Genomic DNA, 22,105 nt, shown 5'->3' with positions numbered 1-22,105 from the left:
TCTTTGGTATGGGCTGAAACACTCTACATGTTTCGCCGTTGTTACGGCTTCATCAGGAGTGTCTGTTGGCTGCTAAACTGGGTTTTAAATACTCTAAGGCCCTCCCTCTCTGTAACATTCTATTGGCCAAACAATTATGACTCACAGGCAAACAGAGATAGTGGGCGTTGATTAGGTGCATACACCTCCATTCATTTAAAAAAGAGGCATTGTTTACATACATTTTTGCCTAAATCGGCACATATGATAAAAACAACCTCTTTTTATGATTCCAAAAGGAGGTACACTTTATACAAATAATAGCCTAATGTGGCATATAAAAACAGCATAATAAATTATATAAAATTTATAAAAAATTGTTAAAAAGATAAAAACTCAAACCTAAATCTAACTTTATTTTTAACTTCATTAACGACGATAGTGGTATTTCTCAAAAAAAGGAGACATAAAAGAAAACATAATTAATATAATATCACACATAATGTACATTTATAACATCATAAGAAATCTTTATATATCAATCCTTAAAGAAACACTCCCAATTCAATATCCACATTGAGCCCCCCTGGAGTTTTTGTGGAAAGAAAATCCTATAAGACCGATATTCTACTACCTTCCAAAGTTACACAAAAGTCTAACCAATCCTCCAGGCAGGCCCATCATTGCTGGCAGAGGATAGTGAGGAACTCAAAAGGATCGCGACCAGATGAGCACCCGCTACCTATAATATCATACTGCCTACCTCGATCATATGAAGTGTTGGGGGCTGGTGGCTGCTGTATACACAGGGAACATCCACCCCTTAAGTTGGATGACTGCCTGAATTTGACTGCTTTATTGTGAGTAGTCATTTTTGAGCTTTGTTTGCACAAATTTATTCACAACAGTATTACACTATGTAGTGTTTCTTTATTTCATAACTACGAGACGAGCTCCCCTGATTTGTTGGAGGATCACCTGGTGCAAGACGAGTGGAACAGTCTTTATCAAGGGTTGCAGTTTGTTTCTAAGTTTCTTAATTTTTTCTTTAGATCACTTGATTGTTGTTATTATTATCACATTGCTTTATTATTTACACATATGTGGTTGAATTGTATATTGTCACATTTAGGGTGTGTTAGAGCGCTATTGTTAGTTTTTTTCATATACTATCAAGTGTCTGGGGTAGTCACTTCCCCTGAAGAAGTGCGCGCATGCGCATGAAACGCATTGGGAAGGTATTTTCTTGTTTTAGAGCTGCTTTTGGTTACGGAGGACATTGTGTAGCAGCTGATCAGGCTGTAAGGGGGGAGGAAAGAGAGAGGAGCATCGGTCTAGGAAACCCCGCGGTGTGTGACGTCACATCCGCCCGGAGGTTCCGCATTTCGTGCGACTCACCATCCACCCCTAACACGAGGGAACTCTTGAAAAGGAGCTCCGGTCACCATCACTAAGGAGCATCGGTGCGATTTCCATCTGTACTGCCTGTTTACATATATTGTCCTGTAAGTAGGGTTTCACTTTTACCCATCTGGACCTCGGTGCTATTCCCTGTACCCTACGGATACCCAGCATTTTTTGTTGTCATTAAATAGCTTTGTGTTAAGTTTATAGCCTTGCTAGTGTTGTATTGTTTGTGTGTCATGTCTGTTGTGTGTTGTTAGTCCTGATGCCTTTGTCAACATTGATTGGCATACTGCACCATAATTTGTTTTGTTGTCTTTTTTCCACATATTGCACTGCTGTATGGTGAGAGTCGTCTGTTCACCCCTTCATTGCTTGTTCACCTAAGGACACTTTTGGGATTCTTCACTGAATGGTTTGGATTTTTATTTGATTGACATTTAATTAACGGACTTCCTATTTATTTATTTATTTATAAAATATTTTACCAGGAAGTAATACATTGAGAGTTACCTCTCATTTTCAAGTATGTCCTGGGCATAGAGTAAAACAAATAATACATGGTTACAAGTACAGTTACATAAATGAGCAGGGTATACATTATATACAAGACATTGCGTGCACAGTTAAAGAAAATATATATTATGAGCGTATGAAACAGTTACAGACCAGGTTAAAATGTGAGACAGCCTTAGATTTGAAAGAACTTAAACTGGTGGTGGATGTGAGAGTCTCTGGTAGGTTGTTCATTTGCATGTCTTAGACAGGTCTTCAACCCTGTCTTTCCCCATTATCGCCCAGCATACAGCGCTTTCACTGCAGCAAGGGATTCTGGGAAATGACATGCAAATGAGCACTCAGTGCCACCTTTTGTCTCAAGCTCGTATTACACAAGCAAATCCTCAAGCCAATGCATGCTGTTTTAAACAAAGCTTGTGTTTGAAATCAGAAGTACTCCATTTAGCAGAGGAGTAGGAATTGAGTTAACTGCCTGTCTCAACTTATTATGCCACAGTAAACCTGTGACAGAATACACATGCCCGCACACACACACCCAAATGTTGCATACCTTTGTAAAGCTACTGCACCGACACACTTTATTCGAGCAAATACCCGGTATGTACCTGGCAGATACCTGGAATGCGCCACTCCTCACCTCTGACAAGCCCCGTTGCATTTGCCTTCCCAGCCTGGGTTCATGCCTGGCTGATGGGTGGCTGATCTGTTAAATGATAATGATTAGGATTTAATAGGCTGAAATGCTTCGCGTGTCTACCAGATGGCATAAATTCATGAATTGTAATGCAGTATATATATATGTACTGTGCAGTATTGCAGCCAGCGGGAATAAAATGCTTCAATCCCTGCCGGAAAATAACTCAATGCACTCGGGCAGAAAACAGTTACAATCCTCAATACACCCGGGTATACCCGAATTCGTGGGACTAGCCGAGCTCGAATAAAGTGTGTCGCCAGTGTATTGCATTTTTTTGGCACCCCTATGCTAAGTTAATTTATGTTATGTGGTTGCTGCCCTCAGATATAGATAGACATATATCCAAAAGATGGCTGCACACACAGAGGGGTAGGATGCAGTCGGGGTGCACGGTAGAGGAAATAAGAGACAGTCAAAGTTAGATCAAAAGTATCTAAAAAATTACATTATTATATTCAAAATGCCCATTGTAAATGTAATAAAGTAATGTTCTGCCCTAACTTACTGTTGTGTCAGTAATATAGACCACTCGTGACCTAACTTTGACACACACACACACACGCAAATATAGGGTAAGTGTCTGTCATCTACCTTTAGCATAGGTTGATCTTGATAGACATATGTATTTTTTCAACCTCACCTACTATGTAACATGTTCCATATGTATACACACACACACACACACACACACACACACACACACACACACACACACACACACACACACACACACACACACACACACACACACACACACACACACACACACACACACACACACACACCCAGGGTCTCCCTTTGCCCTATGTTGTCACTTAACCTGTTGGACTTTCCCCCCATTGTTTGTAATGTATTTACTGTGTATTGTAATTTTGTAAAGTGAGCAGCACATTGTCGGCGGTATATAAATACAATCATTCATATGCGCATGATATATGAATATACACACACTATATGCATTATACATCTAAACACGTGCATTATACACACACCAGAGAGGAGCTGGCCTGGGAGATCCTGGAAGGAGCTGTTATGTCAACTGTGCAGCGCCACCTGATGGCCGGTATCTTCAGTGAGTTGCACACAGACCTGTTCCTCTCTTCTCTCAGCCCAAATTCTCACTTTTCACCTTTGCAAAGGTCCCTCAAATAAACAATATCTCCTGTCAATCTGTCCCCATATACCATCTGTCACAAATAGCACAAAGTGAGCATGTGACTTAGAAATATAACCAGGGTTCATAAAGAAGGCTACTAGCCAACTCACCTTTCTCCTCAGCAAAGGTACCTCCAATGAGTTAATATTAACCCCTTACTCATTTTCAATCAGATCTATCCACTTCTACAACCCAAGAAATATGCAAAAAGATGTCTGTTGCAGGGTACATGCAACTACACACGCGGGGTCTCTTGACAAGGCTTATTTAGCCTTAAAACATACAGCACACAAAACAAAATAGCTTCTCTTCAGCAGACAAAACAAAATAGCTTATCTTCAGCGTGGCAAACAAAGCAGTTTCTCTTTAGCATGGAAAACAAAGCAGTTTCTCTTCAGCCTGGCATACAAAGCAGTTTCTCTTCAGCATGCAGGACACAACAGTTCATAAACCATGTACTTTGCAAACAGACCTTATATCAGTAATCTCTTCAGTAACTCACTCCTGTCTCATGAGCAGCTAGCCTGCATGTGTGCACATCCTGGGGTTTTTAACACACCTTGATTAGGCAGCTGGGATCCAACTAATTGCCATGAGCTTCCCAGCTGAAGTTAACCTCATCACTGCTGCACTGCAGACTAAACATATGTCTGCCAGGCATATAGCTGGTGGCTTTAATTTACCCTGTCACATTCCTCCCCTGTTAGTGTGTGGCTGGGGCTACGCACGGCTGAAGCCTCACCATCCACCCCTTCTCTAGAAAAGAAATCAGCATTTGCGCTCTCTTTTCCCGGCCTGTGCTGAATCTCAAATGAGAAGGGTTGGAGGGCCATATACCACCTATTTAATCTAGCATTGGAATCTTACATACTATTTAACCACTTCAGTGGAGCATGGTCCGTCACCAGAGTAAAATGGACTCCTTCCAGGTAATGCCTTAAAGCCTCGATTGCCCACTTTACTGCGAGGCACTCCTTCTCAATCACTGAGTAGTTTTTTTCCCTCTGGAACAATTTCCTACTCAGGAAAAGGATAGGGTGTTAAACTCCCTCAAACTGTTGTGACAACACTGCCCCTAGCTCTATCTCTGATGCATCCGTTTGCTCTACAAAAGGCCTGTTGAAGTCTGGGCTTCTAAGTTCGGGACCCTCTGATAGACACCTTTTTATGTCCTCAAAGGCTCTCTGACACTCCCTTGACCATACCACTTGTGTAGGGGCACACTTTTTTGTGAGGCCCGTTAAAGGGGCTGCCACTTCCGAGTAGTTGGGGATGAACCGCCGGTAGTACCCTGCTAAACCCAGCAGAGAGCGTACCTGCGTTTTTGTTTGGGGGGTCGGAACTTCTTTCAGGGCAACTACTTTGTCGGCTAGTGGCCTTACTTTTCCACCTCCCACTGCATACCCTAAGTATTTGGTTTCCGCCTTACCCAAGGCACATTTCTTAGGGTTGGCTGTGAGCCCTGCCTCTCTTAGAGATTTGAGGACCGCATTCAGCCTATTTAGATGGGCGTGCCAGTGTTTACTATAAATGACAATGTCATCTAGGTAGGCTGCGGCATAAGTCCTATGGGGTCTCAGCACCTTATCCATGAGTCTCTGAAATGTGGCTGGGGCTCCATGCAGTCCAAATAGCATTGTTACAAACTGGTATAAACCCATGGGAGTGGCAAAGGCTGTTTTGCACTTGGACTTTTCCTCTAAGGGTATTTGCCAGTATCCTTTTGTTAAGTCCAGCGTGGATATATATTCCGCGTTACCAAGGGCGTCAATTAACTCGTCCACCCTTGGCATCGGATATGCGGCAAACTTGGAGACCGCATTGACCTTTCAGAGGTCCACACAAATTCTTACCTTCCTATCGGGTTTAGGGACCATAACTAATGGACTACACCACTCACTGCATGATTCCTCAATCACTCCTAAGTGTAACATTTCTTGTACCTCCTTCTCTACCAGAGCCCTACAACTTTCAGGCAACCTATAAGGGCGGGAACGTACTTTTACCCCAGGTGCTGTCTCGATCGCATGTGAAATTAAGTTAGTTTGCCCTGGTAAATCAGAAAAAACATCATGGAATTGTGTAATTATTTCTAACAAGTCCCCTTTTTGTTCAGAGGACAACTGTTTACCCATTAGGATTTTATCGTCACTCACGATGTTCTCCCGTGGAGGCTGAGGACCCAAGTATGTTTCCTCCTCCACCGGGTGGATGAATAGAGACCGCTGCATCTTCCAGGGTTTCAGCAAGTTCACATGGTAAATTTGTTTACCCTTCCTGGACCCTGGTTGAGCAATCTCGTAATCCACATCACCCGTGCGGCGGAGTACTTTGAATGGGCCCTGCCATTTGGCCAGGAGTTTACTCTCGCAACTGGGTAATAATAACATCACCTGGTCTCCCGGGTGAAACACTCTCATGCAAGCATTCTGATTGTAATGTCTCTCCTGACTGTCCTGGGCTGATCTAAGATTCTCCCTAGCAAAATGGCCGACCACATCTAGGCGCTTCCTAAGGTCTAGTACATATTGCAGGGAATTCTTAGAAGGGGACCGCTGTTCCTCCCAGGACTCCTTTAGGAGGTCTAGGATACCCCGGGGTTGGCGGCCATAGAGCAGTTCAAATGGAGAGAATCCCGTGGAGGCCTGGGGAACTTTCCGCACTGCAAACAGCAGAAAAGGGAGAAGTTCATCCCAGGCTCTCTTCTCTGAATCTACAAATTTCCTCAGCATTCCTTTTAGAGTTCGATTAAATCTTTCCACCAATCCGTCAGCCTGTGGATGGTAGACCGATGTCCGAACAGACTTGACCTCTAGTAATTTTAAGACATCCTGCATCAGTTTAGCCATAAAATTTGTACCTTGGTCTGTCAACATAACCTGGGGAAGTCCAACCCGTGAGAACGGCTCCAACAACTTGTTGGCTACTTGCTTCGCCGTTGCTGTTCTCAGGGGGAACGCCTCAAGATATCTTGTTGCATAGTCAACTATTACAAGAATAAACCTGTGTTTCGCAGAAGATTCTAGAGGTCCTACCAAGTCTACCCCAATCGTCTCAAAAGGAACTGACACCAAGGGTATAGGAACCAAAGGGGCTGGTTTTTGTCCCTTCGGACTAGTTAGCTGGCACTCCGGACATGCCGCACATAACTTAGCAATATCACTATGCATCCCTGGCCAATAGAATCTGGACGAAATACGGTCTAACGTTTTATCCCTGCCCAGGTGACCACCCCAAGGGACACTATGGGCTAGAGTGAACACAGATTTAACAAATGCCTTAGGAACCAATATCTGTCTGGTGACCTCACCTGTTTGTGTCTGCCTATTCACCCTATACAGGATATGATTTGATAATTCAAAATGGGGAAATACTATCACCCCCTGTCCATTTAAAATCTGCTCATCAATTTTCGCCACCTTGTCATACTGTCTAGCATGGACTGGCTCTTCCCTTTGCTTCTGGCGAAAGTCAGGGAGGTACAGGTCTGGTAAATCTCCAGGGCCCATATCCCCCTCCCTCTGGCCATCCCCAGCCATCACTTGTGACCTCTGGCTACTAGAATGGTCACCTTGAGACCCAGATTTCTGCATCCAGTCCTGTTTGTCAGAGCGTCTTTGCTTCCGTGTCTTTGAACCCGGTGTCTACTGGGAAAAAGGTCTGCCAAGAAAGGGAACAGTTTGCCAGGGTTCTCCTGAGCCATAGAATAAGGCTCCTCATGAGAGACTGGAGCCATTAGGTCTGAAAAGAAAGGCCAGTCCCGGCTGAGCACAACGGAGGCAGGGAGCCAAGGAGCGAGGAGGGGGTGCCAAGGATGGGGGGGGGTGAAGGGAGGATGGGGGGGTGAAGGGCGGGAGGGGGGTGAAGGGTGGGAGGGGGGTGGGAGGGGGGGTGAAGGGCGGGTGAAGGGCAGGAGGGGGGGTGAAGGGCGGGAGGGGGGTGGGGGGTGAAGGGCGGGAGGGGGGTGGGGGGTGAAGGGCGGGAGGGGGGGTGGGGGGTGAAGGGCGGGAGGGGGGGTGTGGGGTGAAGGGCAGGAGGGGGGGTGGGGGGTGAAGTGCGGGAGGGGGGGTGGGGGTGAAGGGCGGGAGGGGGGTGAAGGGCGGGGTGGGAGGGGGGTGGGGGGTAAAGGGTGGTGCTGGGGGATGGGGTGTGGGGGCTGAAGGATGGGGAGTGAGGGGAGGGGGTGGGAGGTGAAGGGCAGGGGTAGGGGGGGTGAAGGGCAGGGGTAGGGGGGGTGAATGGCAGGGGTGGGAGGGGTTAATGGCAGGGATAGGGGGGTGAAGGGCAGGGGTAAGGGGGTGAAGGGCAGGGGTGGGTAGGGGGGTGAAGGGCAGGGGTGAAGGGCAGGGGTAGGTGTGAAGGGCAGGAGTAGGGGTGAAGGGCAGGTGTGGGGGTGGTGAAGGGCAGGGGTGGGGATGAAGGGCAGGGGTAGGGGTGAAGGGCAGGGGTAGGGGTGAAGGGCAGGGGTGAAGGGCAGGGGTAGGGGGGTGAAGAGCAGGGGTAGGGGGGGTGAAGGGCAGGGGGGTGAAGGTGAAGGGCAGGGGGTGAAGGGCAGGGGTAGGGGTGAAGGGCAGGGGTAGTGAAGGGGTGGGAGGTGAAGGGCAGGCGTGGGGGGGTGAAGGGCAGGGATAGGGGGGTGAAGCATAGGGGGGTGAAGGGTGGGGTAGGGGAATGGTAGGGGGGGTGAAGGGCAGGGGTAGGGGGGTGAAGGGCAGGGGTGGGTAGGGGGGTGAAGGGCAGGGGTAGGGTGGATGATGAAGGGCAGGGGTGGGGGGTGAAGGGCAGGGGTAGGGGTGAAGGGCAGGGGTAGGGGGGTGAAGGGCAGGGGTAGGGGGGTGAAGGGCTGGGGTGGGGGGGTGAATGGCAGGGGTGGAGGGGTGAAGGGCAGGGGTATGGGGGGTGAAGGGCAGGGGTGGGGGGTGAAGGGCAGGGGTGGGGGGGTGATGGGCAGGGGTGGGGGGGTGAAGGGCAGGGGTGGGAGGGTGAAGGGCAGGGGTAGGGGGTTGAAGGGCAGGGGTGGGGGGGTTGAAGGGCAGGGGTGGGGGGGTGAAGGGCAGGGGTAGGGGGTTTAAGGGCAAGGGTAGGGGGGGGGGTGAAGGGCAGGGGTAGGGGGGTGAAGAGAAGGGGTAGGGGGTGAAGGGCAGGGGGTGAAGGGCAGGGGTAGGGGTGAAGGGCAGGGGTAGTGAAGGGGTGGGAGGTGAAGGGCAGGGGTGGGGGGGGGGGTGATGGGCAGGGGTAGGGGGGTGAAGGGTAGGGGGGGTGAAGGGTAGGGGTAGGGTAGGGGGGTGAAGGGCAGGGGTAAGGGAGTGAAGTGCAGGGGTGGGTAGGGGGGTGAAGGGCAGGGGTAGGGTGGATGATGAAGGGCAGGGGTAGGGGTGAAGGGCAGGGGTATGGGTGAAGGGCAGGGGTGAAAAGCAGGGGTAGGGGGGTGAAGAGCAGGGGTAGGGGGGGTGAAGGGCAAGGGGGTGAAGGTGAAGGGCAGGGGGTGAAGGGCAGGGGTAGGGGTGAAGGGCAGGGGTAGTGAAGGGGTGGGAGGTGAAGGGCAGGGGTAGGGGGGTGAAGGGCAGGGGGTGAAGGGCAGGGGTAGGGGTGAAGGGCAGGGGTAGTGAAGGGGTGGGAGGTGAAGGGCAGGGGTGGGGGGGGGGTGAAGGGCAGGGGTAGGGGGGTGAAGGGCAGGGGTAGGGGGGTGAAGCGTAGGGGGGGTGAAGGGTAGGGGTAGGGTAGGGGGGTGAAGGGCAGGGGTATGTGAGTGAAGGGCAGGGGTGGGTAGGGGGGTGAAGGGCAGGGGTAGGGTGGATGATGAAAGACAGGGGTAGGGGTGAAGGGCAGGGGTAGGGGTGAAGGGCAGGGGTAGGGGGGTGAAGAGCAGGGGTAGGGGGGTGAAGGGCAGGGGGGTGAAGGTGAAGGGCAGGGGGTGAAGGGCAGGGGTAGGGGTGAAGGGCAGGGGTAGTGAAGGGGTGGGAGGTGAAGGGCAGTGGTGGGGGGGGGGGGTGAAGGGCAAGGATAGGGGGGTGAAGCATAGGGGGGGTGAAGGGTAGGGGTAGGGGGTTTAAGGGCAAGGGTAGGAGGGGGGTGAAGGGCAGGGGTAGGGGGGGTGAAGAGAAGGGGTACGGGGGTGAAGGGCAGGGGGTGAAGGGCAGGGGTAGGGGTGAAGGGCAGGGGTAGTAAAGGGGTGGGAGGTGAAGGGCAGGGGTGGTAAAGGGGTGGGAGGTGAAGGGCAGGGGTGGGGGGGGTGAAGGGCAGGGGTAGTGGGGTGAAGGGCAGGGGTAGGGGGGTGAAGCGTAGGGGGGGTGAAGGGTAGGGGTAGGGTAGGGGGGTGAAGGGCAGGGGTAGGGGAGTGAAGGGCAGGGGTGGGTAGGGGGGTGAAGGGCAGGGGTAGGGTGGATGATGAAGGGCAGGGGTAGGGGTGGTGAAGGGCAGGGGTAGGGGTGAAGGGCAGGGGTAGGGGGGGTGAAGGGCAGGGTTAGGGGGGGTGAAGGGCAGGGGTGGGGGGGTGAAGGGCAGGGGTGGGGGGGTGAAGAGCAGGGGTAGGGGGGTGAAGGGCAGGGGTAGGGGGGTGAAGGGTAGGGGGGTGAAGGGCAAGGGTATGGGGATGTGAAGGGCAGGGGTAGGGGGGGTGAAGGGCAGGGGTAAGGGAGTGAAGGGCAGGGGTAGTGGGGGTGAAGGGCAGGGGTAGGGGGGGTGAAAGGCAGTGGTAGGGGGGGAGAAGGGCAGGGGTAGGGGGGGTGAAGGGCAGGGGTAGGGGGTGAAGGGCAGGGGTAGGGGGGTGAAGGGCAGGGGTAGGGGGGTGAAGGGCAGGGGTAGGGGGGGTGAAGGGCAGGGGTAGGGGGGGTGAAGGGCAGGGGTAGGGGTGGTGAAGGGCAGGGGTAGGGGTGGTGAAGGGCAGGGGTGAAGGGCAGGGGTAGGTGTGAAGGGCAGGGGTAGGGGTGAAGGGCAGGTGTGGGGGTGAAGGGCAGTGATAGGGGTGAAGGGCAGGGGTAAAGGGCAGGGGTAGGGGTGAAGGGCAGGGTTAGGGGGGGTGAAGGGCAGGGGTATGGAGGGTGAAGGGCAGTGGTAGGGGGGGTGAAGGGCAGGGGTATGGAGGGTGAAGGGCAGTGGTAGGGGGGGTGAAGGGCAGGGGTAGGGAAGGTGAAGGGCAGGGGGTGAAGGCAGGGGTAGGGGTAAAGGGCAGGGGTATGGTGAAGGGGTGGGAGGTGAAGGGCAGGGGTTGGGGGGGGTGAAGGGCAGGGGTAGGGGGGGTGAAGGGTAGGGGGTTGAAGGGCAGGGGTGGGAGGGGTGAAGGGCAGGGGTAAGGGGGTGGAGGGTAGGGGGGGTGAAGGGTAGGGGTAGGGGAAGGGTAGGGGCGGTGAAGGTCAGGGGTGGGGGTGAAGGGCAGGGGTGGGGGCGAAGGGCAGGGGTGGGGGGGCAAAGGGCAGGGGTGGGGGTGTGAAAGGCAGGGGTGGGGGGGTGAAGTGTAGGGGGTGAAGGGCAGGGGTAGGGGGGTGAAGGGCAGGGGGGGTGAAGGGCAAGGGGTGGGGGGGAGAAGGGCAGGGGTGGGGGGGGGTGTAGGGCAGTGGTGGGGGGGTGAAGTTTAGGGGGTGAAGGGCAGGGGTGTGGGGGGTGAAGGGCAGGGTTTGGGGGGGTGAAGGGCAGGAGGGGCGAAGGGCAAGAGGTGGGGGGTGAAGGGCAGGGGGGGTGAAGTGCAAGGGGTGGGGGGTGAAGGGCAGGGGGGCAGGGCAGGGGGTGAAGGGCAGGTGTAGGGGGGGGTGAAGGGCAGGTGGTGGGAGGTGAAGGACAGGGGTGAAGGGTAGGGGGAGTGAAGGTTAGGGGTAGGGGGGTGAAGGGCAGGGGGGGGTGAAGGGCAAGGGGTGGGGGGGCAAAGGGCAGGGGTGGGGTATAGGGCAGGGGTGGGGGGGGGTGAAGTGTAGGGGGGGAAGGGCAGTGGTGTGGGGGGTGAAGGGCAGGGGTAGGGGGGTGAAGGGCTGGAGGGGTGAAAGGCAAGAGGTGGGGGGTGAAGGGCAGGGGGGGTGAAGGGCAAGGTGTGGGGGGTGAAGGGCAGGGGGGCTGGGCAGGGTGTGAAGGGCAGGGGCTGAAGGGCAGGTATAGGGGGGGTTAAGGGCAGGTGGGGGGAGGTGAAGGGCAGGGGATAGGGGGGGTGAAAGGGGAGGTGAAGGGAAGTGGTGGGGGGGGGGGGGGTGAAGGGCAGGGGTAAAGGGTAGGGGGAGTGAAGGGTAGGGGTAGGGGGTGAAGGGCAGGGGTGGGGGCGAAGGGCAGGGGTGGGGGATTGAAGGGCAGGTTTGTGAAGGGCAGGGGTAGGGGGGTGAAGGGCAGGGGTAAGGGGGTGAAGGGCAGGGGTAGTGGGGGTAAAGGGCAGGGGTAGGGGGGTGAAGGGCAGGGGTAGGGGGGTGAAGGGCAGGGGTAGGGGTGTGATGGGCAGTGGTAGGGGGGTGAAGGGCAGGGGTAGGGGGGGTGAAGGGCAGGGGTAGGGGGGGTGAAGGGCAGGGGTGAAGGGCAGGGGTAGGTGTGAAGGGCAGGGGTAGGGTGAAGGGCAGGTGTGGGGGTGGTGAAGGGCAGGGGTGGGGATGAAGGGAGGTGGTAGGGGTGAAGGGCAGGGGTATGGGTGAAGGGCAGGGTTAGGGGGGGTGAAGGGCAGGGGTATGGAGGGTGAAGGGCAGTGGTAGGGGGGGTGAAGGGCAGGGGTAAAGGGGTGAAGGGCAGGGGTAGTGGGGGTAAAGGGCAGGGGTAGGGGGGTGAAGGGCAGGGGTAGGGGGGTGAAGGGCAGGGGTAGGGGGGTGAAGGGCAGGGGTAGGGGGGTGGAGGGTAGGGGGGGTGAAGGGTAGGGGTAGGGGTAGGGTAGGAGCGGTGAAGGTCAGGGGTGGTGGGGGTGAAGGGCAGGGGTGGGGGCAAAGGGCAGGGGTGGGGGGGCGAAGGGCAGGGGTGGGGTGAAGGGCAGGGGTGGGGGGTGAAGTGTAGGGGCTGAAGGGCAGGGGTAGGGGGGTGAAGTGCAGGGGGGGTGAAGGGCAAGGGGTGGGGGGGAGAAGGGCAGGGGTGGGGGGGTGTAGGGCAGGGGTGGGGGGGTGAAGTTTAGGGGGTGAAGGGCAGGGTTGTGGGGGGTGAAGGTCAGGGATAGGGGGGTGAAGGGCAGGAGGGGCGAAGGGCAAGAGGTGGGGGGTGAAGGGCAGGGGGGGGTGAAGTGCAAGGGGTGGGGGGTGAAGGGCAGGGGGGCAGGGCAGGGGGTGAAGGGCAGGGGGTGAAGGGCAGGTGTAGGGGGGGTGAAGGGCAGGGGATAGGGGGGGTGAAAGGGGAGGTGAAGGGTAGGGGTGGGGGAGTGAAGGGCAGGGGTAGAGGGGGTGAAGGGTAGGGGGAGTGAAGGGTAGGGGTAGGGGGGGTGAAGGGCAGGGGGTGAAGGGCAGGGGTGTGGGGGGTGAAGGGCAGGGGTTGGGGGGGTGAAGGGCAGGAGGGGCGAAGGGCAAGAGGTGGGGGGTGAAGGGCAGGGGTGGGGGGGGGTGAAGGGCAGGGGTGGGGGGTGAAGTGTAGGGGCTGAAGGGTAGGGGTAGGGGGGTGAAGGGCAGGGGGGGTGAAGGGCAAGGGGTGGGGTGGAGAAGGGCAGGGGTGGGGGGGTGTAGGGCAGGGGTGGGGGGTGAAGTTTAGGGGGTGAAGGGCAGGGTTGTGGGGGGTGAAGGTCAGGGATAGGGGGGTGAAGGGCAGGAGGGGCGAAGGGCAAGAGGTGGGGGGTGAAGGGCAGGGGGGGTGAAGTGCAAGGGGTGGGGGGTGAAGGGCAGGGGGGGTGAAGTGCAAGGGGTGGGGGGTGAAGGGCAGGGGGGCAGGGCAGGGGGTGAAGGGCAGGGGGTGAAGGGCAGGTGTAGGGGGGGTGAAGGGCAGGTGGTGGGAAGTGAAGGGCAGGGGTAAAGGGGGTGAAGGGTAAGGGGAGTGAAGGGTAGGGGTGGGGGGGTGAAGGCCAGGGGTGGGGGGGTGAAGTGTAAGGGGTGAAGGGCAGGGGTAGGGGGGTGAAGGGCAGGGGGGGTGAAGGGCAAGGGGTGGGGGGGCAAAGGGCAGGTGTGGGGGGGGTGAAGGGCAGGGGTGGGGGGGGTGAAGTGTAGGGGGTGAAGGGCAGTGGTGTGGGGGGTGAAGGGCAGGGGTAGGGGGGTGAAGGGCAGGAGGGGTGTAGGGCAAGAGGTGGGGGTGAAGGGCAGGGGGGGTGAAGTGCAAGGGGTGGGGGGTGAAGGGCAGGGGGGCAGGGCAGGGGGTGAAGGGCAGGGGGTGAAGGGCAGGTGTAGGGGGGGTGAAGGGCAGGTGGTGGGAAGTGAAGGGCAGGGGTAAAGGGGGTGAAGGGTAAGGGAGGGGGGGTGAAGGCCAGGGGTGGGGGGGTGAAGTGTAAGGGGTGAAGGGCAGGGGTAAAGGGTAGGGGGAGTGAAGGGTAGGGGGTGGGAAGTGAAGGGCAGGGGTAGGGGGGTGAAGGGCAGGGGATAGGGGGGGTGAAAGGGGAGGTGAAGGGTAGGGGTGGGGGAGTGAAGGGCAGGGGTAGAGGGGGTGAAGGGTAGGGGGAGTGAAGGGTAGGGGTAGGGGGGGTGAAGGGCAGGGGGTGAAGGGCAGGGGTGTGGGGGGTGAAGGGCAGGGGTTGGGGGGGTGAAGGGCAGGAGGGGCGAAGGGCAAGAGGTGGGGGGTGAAGGGCAGGGGTGGGGGGGGGGGGTGAAGGGCAGGGGTGGGGGGTGAAGTGTAGAGGCTGAAGGGTAGGGGTAGGGGGGTGAAGGGCAGGGGGGTGAAGGGCAAGGGGTGGGGGGGAGAAGGGCAGGGGTGGGGGGGTGTAGGGCAGGGGTGGGGGGGTGAAGTTTAGGGGGTGAAGGGCAGGGTTGTGGGGGGTGAAGGTAAGGGATAGGGGGGTGAAGGGCAGGAGGGGCGAAGGGCAAGAGGTGGGGGGTGAAGGGCAGGGGGGGTGAAGTGCAAGGGGTGGGGGGTGAAGGGCAGGGGGGCAGGGCAGGGGGTGAAGGGCAGGGGGTGAAGGGCAGGTGTAGGGGGGGTGAAGGGCAGGTGGTGGGAAGTGAAGGGCAGGGGTAAAGGGGGTGAAGGGTAAGGGAGGGGGGGTGAAGGCCAGGGGTGGGGGGGTGAAGTGTAAGGGGTGAAGGGCAGGGGTAAAGGGTAGGGGGAGTGAAGGGTAGGGGTAGGGGGGGTGAAGGGCAGGGGTGGGGGGGCGAAGGGCAGGGGTGGGTGTGTGAAGGGCAGGGGTGGGGGGGTGAAGTGTAGGGGGTGAAGGGCAGGGGTGTGGGGGGTGAAGGGCAGGGATAGGGGGGTGAAGGGCAAGGGGTGGGGGGTGAAGGGCAGGGGGGGGTGAAGGGCAAGGGGGGGGTGAAGGGCAGGGTGGCAGGGCAGGGGGTGAAGGGCAGGGGTAGGGGGGGTGAAGGGCAGGTGGTGGGAAGTGAAGGGCAGGGGTAGGGGGGGTGAAGGGCAGGGGATAGGGGGGGTGAAAGGGGAGGTGAAGGGTAGGGGTGGGGGAGTGAAGGGCAGGGGTAGAGGGGGTGAAGGGTAGGGGGAGTGAAGGGTAGGGGTAGGGGGGATGAAGGGCAGGGGTAGGGGGGTGAAGGGCAGGGGTAGGGTGGTGAAAGGCAGGGGTGGGTAGGGGGGTGAAGGGCAGGGGTCGGGGGAGGGTGAAGGGCAGGTGTGTGGGGGAGGGTGAAGGGCAGAGGTAGGGGGGGTGAAGGGCAGTGGTAGGGGGGTGAGGGGCAGTGGTAGGGAGGGGTGAAGGGCAGTGGTAGGGGGGGTGAAGGGCAGTTTTAGGGGGGTAAAGGGCTGGGGTAGGGGGGGTGAAGGGCAGGGGTAGGGGGGGTGAAGGGCAGGGGTGGGGGGTGAAGGGCAGGGGTGGGGGGGTGAAGGGCAGGGGTAGAGGGGTGAAGGGCAGGGGTGTGGGGGGTGAAGGGCAGGGGTAGGGGGGTGATGGACAGGGGTAGGGGGATGAAGGGCAGGGGTAGGGGGGTGAAGGGCAGGGGTGTGAAGGGCAGTGGTAGGGGGAGTGAAGGTGGCGTGTGAAGGGCGGGGGGTTTGGTGTGAAGGGCAGGGGGTGAAGGGCAGGGGTAAGAGTGGAGGGCAGGGGTCGGGGGGGTAAGGGGTGGGAGGTGAAGGCAGGGGTAGGGGGGGTGAAGGTCAGGTGTAGGGGGGTTGAAGGGCAGGGGTAGGGGGGGTGATGGGCCAGGGTAGGGGGGGTGATGGGCCAGGGTATGGGGGGGTGAAGGGCAGGGGTAGGGGGGTGAAGGGCAGGGGTAGGGGGGTGAAGGGTAGGGTTAAGGGGGGTGAAGGGCAGGGGTAGGGGGGGTGAAGGGCAGGGGTAGGGGGGGTGAAGGGCAGGGGTAGGGGGGTGAAGGGCAGGGGGGTGAAGGGCAGGGGTAGGGGGGTGAAGGGCAGGGGTGTGAAGGGCAGTGGTAGGGGGGGTGAAGGGCAGGGGTTGGGGGTTATGGGCAGGGGATGAAGCTCAGGGGTAGGGGTGAAGGGCAGGGTTAGGGGGGTGAAGTGTGGGAGGTGAAGGGCAGGGGTAGGGGGGGTGAAGGGCAGGGGTAGGGGGGGTGAAGGGCAGGAGTAGGGGGGTGAAGGGTAGAGGTAGGGGGGTTGAAGGGCAGGGGTAGGGGGGGATGAAGGGCAGGGGTAGGGGGGGTGAAGGGCAGGGTTAGGGGGGGTGAAGGGCAGGGGTAGGGGGGGTGAAGGGCAGGGGTAGGGGGGGGTGAAGGGCAGGGGTAGGGGTGGTGAAGAACAGGGTTAGGGGGGGTGAAGGGCAGGGGGTCAAGGGTGGGGGGGTGAAGGGCATGGGTAGGGGGGGTGAAGGGCAGCGGGGTGAAGGGCAGGGGTAGGGAAGGTGAAGGGCAGGGGGTGAAGGGCAGGGGTAGAGGTGAAGGGCAGGGGTAGGGGGGTGAAGGGGTGGGAGGTGAAGTGCAGGGGTAGGGGGGGGGGAAGGGCAGGGGTAGGGGGGGTGAAGTGTAGGGGGGTGAAGGGCAGGGGTGGGAGGGGTCAAGGGCAGGAGTAGGGGGGTGGAGGGTAGGGGTAGGGGGGGTGAAGGGCAGGGGTAGGGTGGATGATGAAGAGCAGGGGTAGGGGGGGGGGTGAAGGGCAGGGGTAGGGGTGAAGGGCAGGGGTAGGGGGGGTGAAGTGCAGGGTTAGGGGGGTGAAGAGCAGGGGTAGGGGGGTGAAGGGCAGGGGGGTGAAGGGCAGGGGGGTTAAGGGCAGGGGTAGGGGGGTGAAGGGCAGCGGGGTGAAGGGCAGGGGTAGGGAAGGTGAAGGGCAGGGGGTGAAGGGCAGGGGTAGGGGTGAAGGGCCGGGGTAGGGGGGGTGAAGGGATGGGAGGTGAAGGGCAGGGGTAGGGGGGGTGAAGGGCAGGGGTGGGGGGGGTGAAAGGGGAGGTGAAGGGTTGGGGTGGGGGGGTGAAGGGCAGGGGTAGAGGGGGTGAAGGGTAGGGGGAGTGAAGGGTAGGGGTAGGGGGGGTGAAGGTCAGGGGTAGGGGGGTGACAGGCAGGGGTGGGTAGGGGGGTGAAGGGCAGGGGTGGGGGGAGGGTGAAGGTCAGTTTGAAGGGTAGAGGTAGGGGGTGTGTGAAGGCCAGGGGTAGGGGGTGAAGGGCAGGGGTAGGGGTGAAAGTGAGGTGGGGGGGTGAAAGGCAGGGGTAGGTGTGTGTGTGTGAAAGGCAGGGGTGGGGGGGGTGTGAAAGGCAGTGGTAGGGGGGGGTGAAAGTGAGGGGGCGTGAAAGTGAGGCACAAATTGTTGGCAGGAGTAAAATGTCCCTCTCCACACACCCACACACGACGGGAGTGAGAGGTGGCGGAAAGTGGGACTGGCGCAGATCCGAGGAGGCTGCTTGGCCCCCAGCGGCCATGTCCTGGGCCGCGCGGCCACAGGAGGGAACTGAGCGCCGGGGAAGGAAGGGAGCGTTGGCGGCTGGGGCAGGAGGGCCATGCCGCGCTTCCCCTCCGTCCAGGAGCCGGTTGAGAACGAGGGGGGGAGGAGCCTGAAGTTGGCGGCAAGGTCAGGAGGGCCGCGCCGTGCTTCCCCTCCGTCCGGGAGCCGGTTGAGATCGAGGGGGGAGGAGCCTGAAGTTGGCGGCTGTGGCAGGAGGGCTGCGCTGCGCTTCCCCTCCGTCCGGGAGCCGGTGCAGGGCGGCGCATGTGAGTGTGATGGGGGTTTGGGGACAGAGGGACATAGTGTGTGTGTGTTTTGAGGCCGAGGGGGAAGAGAGTGGCAGTTGGGTTACGTCAGAGCCACCAATCTGATTGGCCAGAGGCTGAGGACCAATCAGATTCACCACAGCTAGTACCAACCTTTCGATTTTATATATTAAGATTTTTAAAATTAAAAAAAAAGACACGTTGGTAATAAGAATAAAATATTTATTAACATTGTGTACATTCATAAAGTATATACATACATACATTACAGCTGCGGTAGCGGCGTGAATATTTACTTTTTGAGTCTTCCCCGCTATCGCCCGGCTCCACGCTCACTACCGTGCGCGCGCGCGGTCCTAGCACACAATGGCTGGCTAACCACAGCCAACTATAACTGCCGCACGCACGGCGCAGCAAGCGCACCCACTATATTACGGGCACTAGGATGAGATAGTGAAACAGACAGAATGGACCTATAACTCATTAATTTTGACCCTGAAAATCCCCCATTTATACAAAGCCCAGGTACAGAGCAGGTTGCAGCATTGCCAGCAACACCCTTTGTACGTACAGTACATCACTGTATATATTACCAACCTCGCCCTGTCCTAATTAAAGGTTATATAAGAACTACCCTGGCCTTCTTACCTTAAATAAATTAGCTTCCTTTTAGATGTCATCATGTTATTACTTTATAGCAATTGATGCCCTGATTATACTTTCTGAGGGAGTTAGCTGCACTCACATAATTAGATGCAATAAGGAAATGCCTCCGGTGCATAGATGTCCACCCTATGCAGGGAGACAATATCACAAAGTAGAACAAACAGCTTTCATAAGAAAGTACGGGCACCACACTGGTCTTGCAAAAAATATATTCGGTGGTTCGACGTTTCGTTTTCAAACTCAGACCCTTGTCTAGACAAGGATCATATGCATGCACAGTACATATTAACATAACACTACCCACTAAATACTGCAGGTGTGTGTGTGTGTGTCAGTGTCTTTTCCTGTTGCCACAAAATCCTGGGTATTAAGGCCTGTGTAATGGTGCCGGACACCATTGGAGCTGTTATTTACTGTATTAGTGTTTCAGGCCTATACTTCGCAAATTATTTGGTACCCCTTTACTTGGCTTCCGTTGAGGATCCCCTCTATTGTGACTCCTGTCTCGTGATGCTATGCAAATGTCTCTCCACTGGGATTCCGCTCTCATGATGTACTTGCATGGCTCCCTTTGGCCAGCGTCAACTAACTCATGTGGATTGCATCCTGGCTCTTAAATCACCACTTGTCAGTACTGAGATCCCTCAGGATCCAGCAGTTCTGCCCCTGTGTGCACTGCCAGGGACTCTTAAAGATTTCCTCGCTTCGTCCCACCTCTCCAGAGTCATATGTTACTGGCTGATGCCCTGTCCATAATGTCACATCCTGAGTTCACACAAGAGAAGGCAGACAGGGGGCAGTGTATGTATCTGCTGTATGCACTTTCAAGGGGGTTACACGTGGAACAAGGGCATGTTTAGGCATATGAAGTCTGTCCCTTCCCCTGCAGGGTGACACAATGACACAAACTGAAGGGGTCAATTAGTCTGTTTTTCCCATTGCAGAGTGACAGACACAAGGAAGCTATGACCCATGATGTCTGTCCCTGTCCCCACAAGTTAACCCTGTGACACAGACACGAGGGACCTACAGTACATACAGATAACTGGCAGCTTCCACAATGGCACCAAGGGCCCTTTCTCCATGGACCTGGAGGTCAGTTGAAACACGACTCAGGTCAAAGTGGCTGAAATAAGTCTAAGGATAGCTCAAAAATCACCTTAAAATATAACAGCAGATGTTTAGCATTATGGTTCTAGCATTGAGCAATACAGTTGAGATAATGTTAAACATTTGCTAACTTAGAATTAGTTACAAGAACGTGTTTTGTACAAACTTTTTAAACGGGTAACATAAAATGTTCTACTATAATGCATTGTAAATGTTTGGTTTTTGTCTCACTAATTATCTGGAAGTTGCATTCTATCGCATTTAAAACATTTTAAAGAAAGATTATGAATAAAATATGTATGGCTCTGTAAACTTTCTCGAATAAAGTCTTCTGATTCAATTTGTGATGACTATTTCCAGAAGAGAAAACTGGGTAGAACCCCCGCTTCAGCTTAATGATAATGCAATAGCAAGGTGATGGTGCGATTGGGTAATGACTATTAAATACACTAGAGAGAAAAGTAACCCAATTATTTGCACTCTCTCACCACGATTGATGAAATAATTAAAATAGTTTAATTGGCAATAACAAAAAAATATGGGGCTTTAAATAAAACAATTAAACTATAAATCGAGTAGGAGTAAGTGAACCCTTGATTGTAGACAGTGCTGGATTGGGTATGTAGGTGTACATACAGTACGCTATCCTAGGTGGAACCTTCTATGAGGGAGAACCACCAGTGAAGGTAGGGGTGGGGGAAGGTAATAACTAAAATACCATGGATAAAATGCAATCAGCTTATAGGAGTAATGTCATTGCGGGGTTAAAGCCCACTATAGATAACCTGGTAGGTAGGTAATTGATTGGTGTGTGAGCAGAGATCAGAGGTGTTGATCTATGTTTACACAAAAATTGATTGTGGTTCCTAGGATAGGAGACTACAATAAGCCAGTATATTTGTACAGTATACCCATGGTGTGTAAGCAGGGATCTCAGAATGAGTAATACCTGCAGACACCTGCAATGCTAGGTAATGAAGGCAGTGTACTACAAACGTGTGGGTAGAGATCCGAGGTATAGCTAACTACAGTACCCACACAATGAGTTAAGTGCTAAAATCAATGGAGCAGGACTCCTGAGGAGGGGACCACAAAAGTATATATAAGGCTTAATGAAAATCACAGTTGATTAAAGCAGTGTTAGGGCGTGTGAGCAAGGACCTCTGAATTGCAGATCAGTGCAGACACTAATGCTCCTAATTGGTGCCCGCTGTTGTTGTAGTTTGAGCACTGTTGGGACTCCTATGTAAAAACCAAGGAGACCGCAACTAAACGATACACTGTTTGTGGCAATGATACTAGCAGAGTTCTTGGATCAAAGAAGCCTGCAGTCATATAAGTGTAAATTAAGTATAAACATGGTCATGATTTGCCACCCTAGGGAGTAAATAGATATATTGAACTCCCCACAAGGAACATCCCAGTAGGACCAGCAGAGTTGAAAATGCCCTCAAGCTGGTATGATCATAAGGAGCAGCGCAACGAGAGTACTCTCCATTGAAGTCTGTGTCTGCGATACTGATCATCCGCCCTGCGCGTGCATGTGTGCCTTGGTGCCGACGCGCGCGTTTCGTGAGGAAAACGCTTTGTCAAGGCCAATTGAGAGGGGGGTGTCCCGTAGCAGCGGGTGAGTTTAAATAACGGCGTCAATTGTATTCGATGCCTGCATTAACACTTCATTTGCCACACGCATGCGCAGCTTGAAAAAACCAAGACAGACTGTATAGTGAGTATCAAGTGATTTCTAGCGATGTGGTAATAGCCCTCGGCGCACCACTGTTATTATAACAGTAGTTCAGTAAATGTGACCTCTAATGTAAGAGACAAATAATTACTGGGATGACCACAGACAACACCACGAGAGCCACAGACGTCACACCACAGCAGAGGATTCGTATTGCTAACATTCCTTTTGGCTTGGCATTTGTCCCTATGTCCTAATCGCTGTCACTTCAGCCTTATGCTGAGTCCCCGCTGGCGCTGAGCCCGCTGAGCTCACTGAGCTTGGCACGGTTACATGCTTATATATATATGCATGTTCCCACGCGCACAAATGCGCGGGCACACACGCTTGGCGCTTTACTAAACACATTTTTTAAACATTCCTGCTTGCTCGATAGCCCGCAATGCACCCCCCTCCACCTCCCCCCGCGCGTGCTCTTGCAAGTTGCAGGACACCCAGCGCTCATGCTCTAAGCATGAGCGCTCAGCGCCTACGGGGACTCAGCCTTACGCTTATTGAATTTACTGTGCAATTTTTTTGCTGTGTTTCAAGTGATTAGCTACAGTAGTGTCTATTTAGCACAGGATCTTGTAGTATTGTCAGTCCATACATATACAGTATGCCTAACCACTTTTGGGGTTCTGTTATTGCTCTCATCCCTATAGGAGAGACTCATTACTGTAATTGTCAGAGAATCTCTGGGAAATACAGATGTTTGCATCATTGTTAGTCTGTT

This window comes from Ascaphus truei, chromosome 20 (assembly GCF_040206685.1).
Source record: "Ascaphus truei isolate aAscTru1 chromosome 20, aAscTru1.hap1, whole genome shotgun sequence".
Classification (NCBI taxonomy): Eukaryota; Metazoa; Chordata; class Amphibia; order Anura; family Ascaphidae; genus Ascaphus; species Ascaphus truei.
This window is presented reverse-complemented; position numbering follows the sequence as displayed.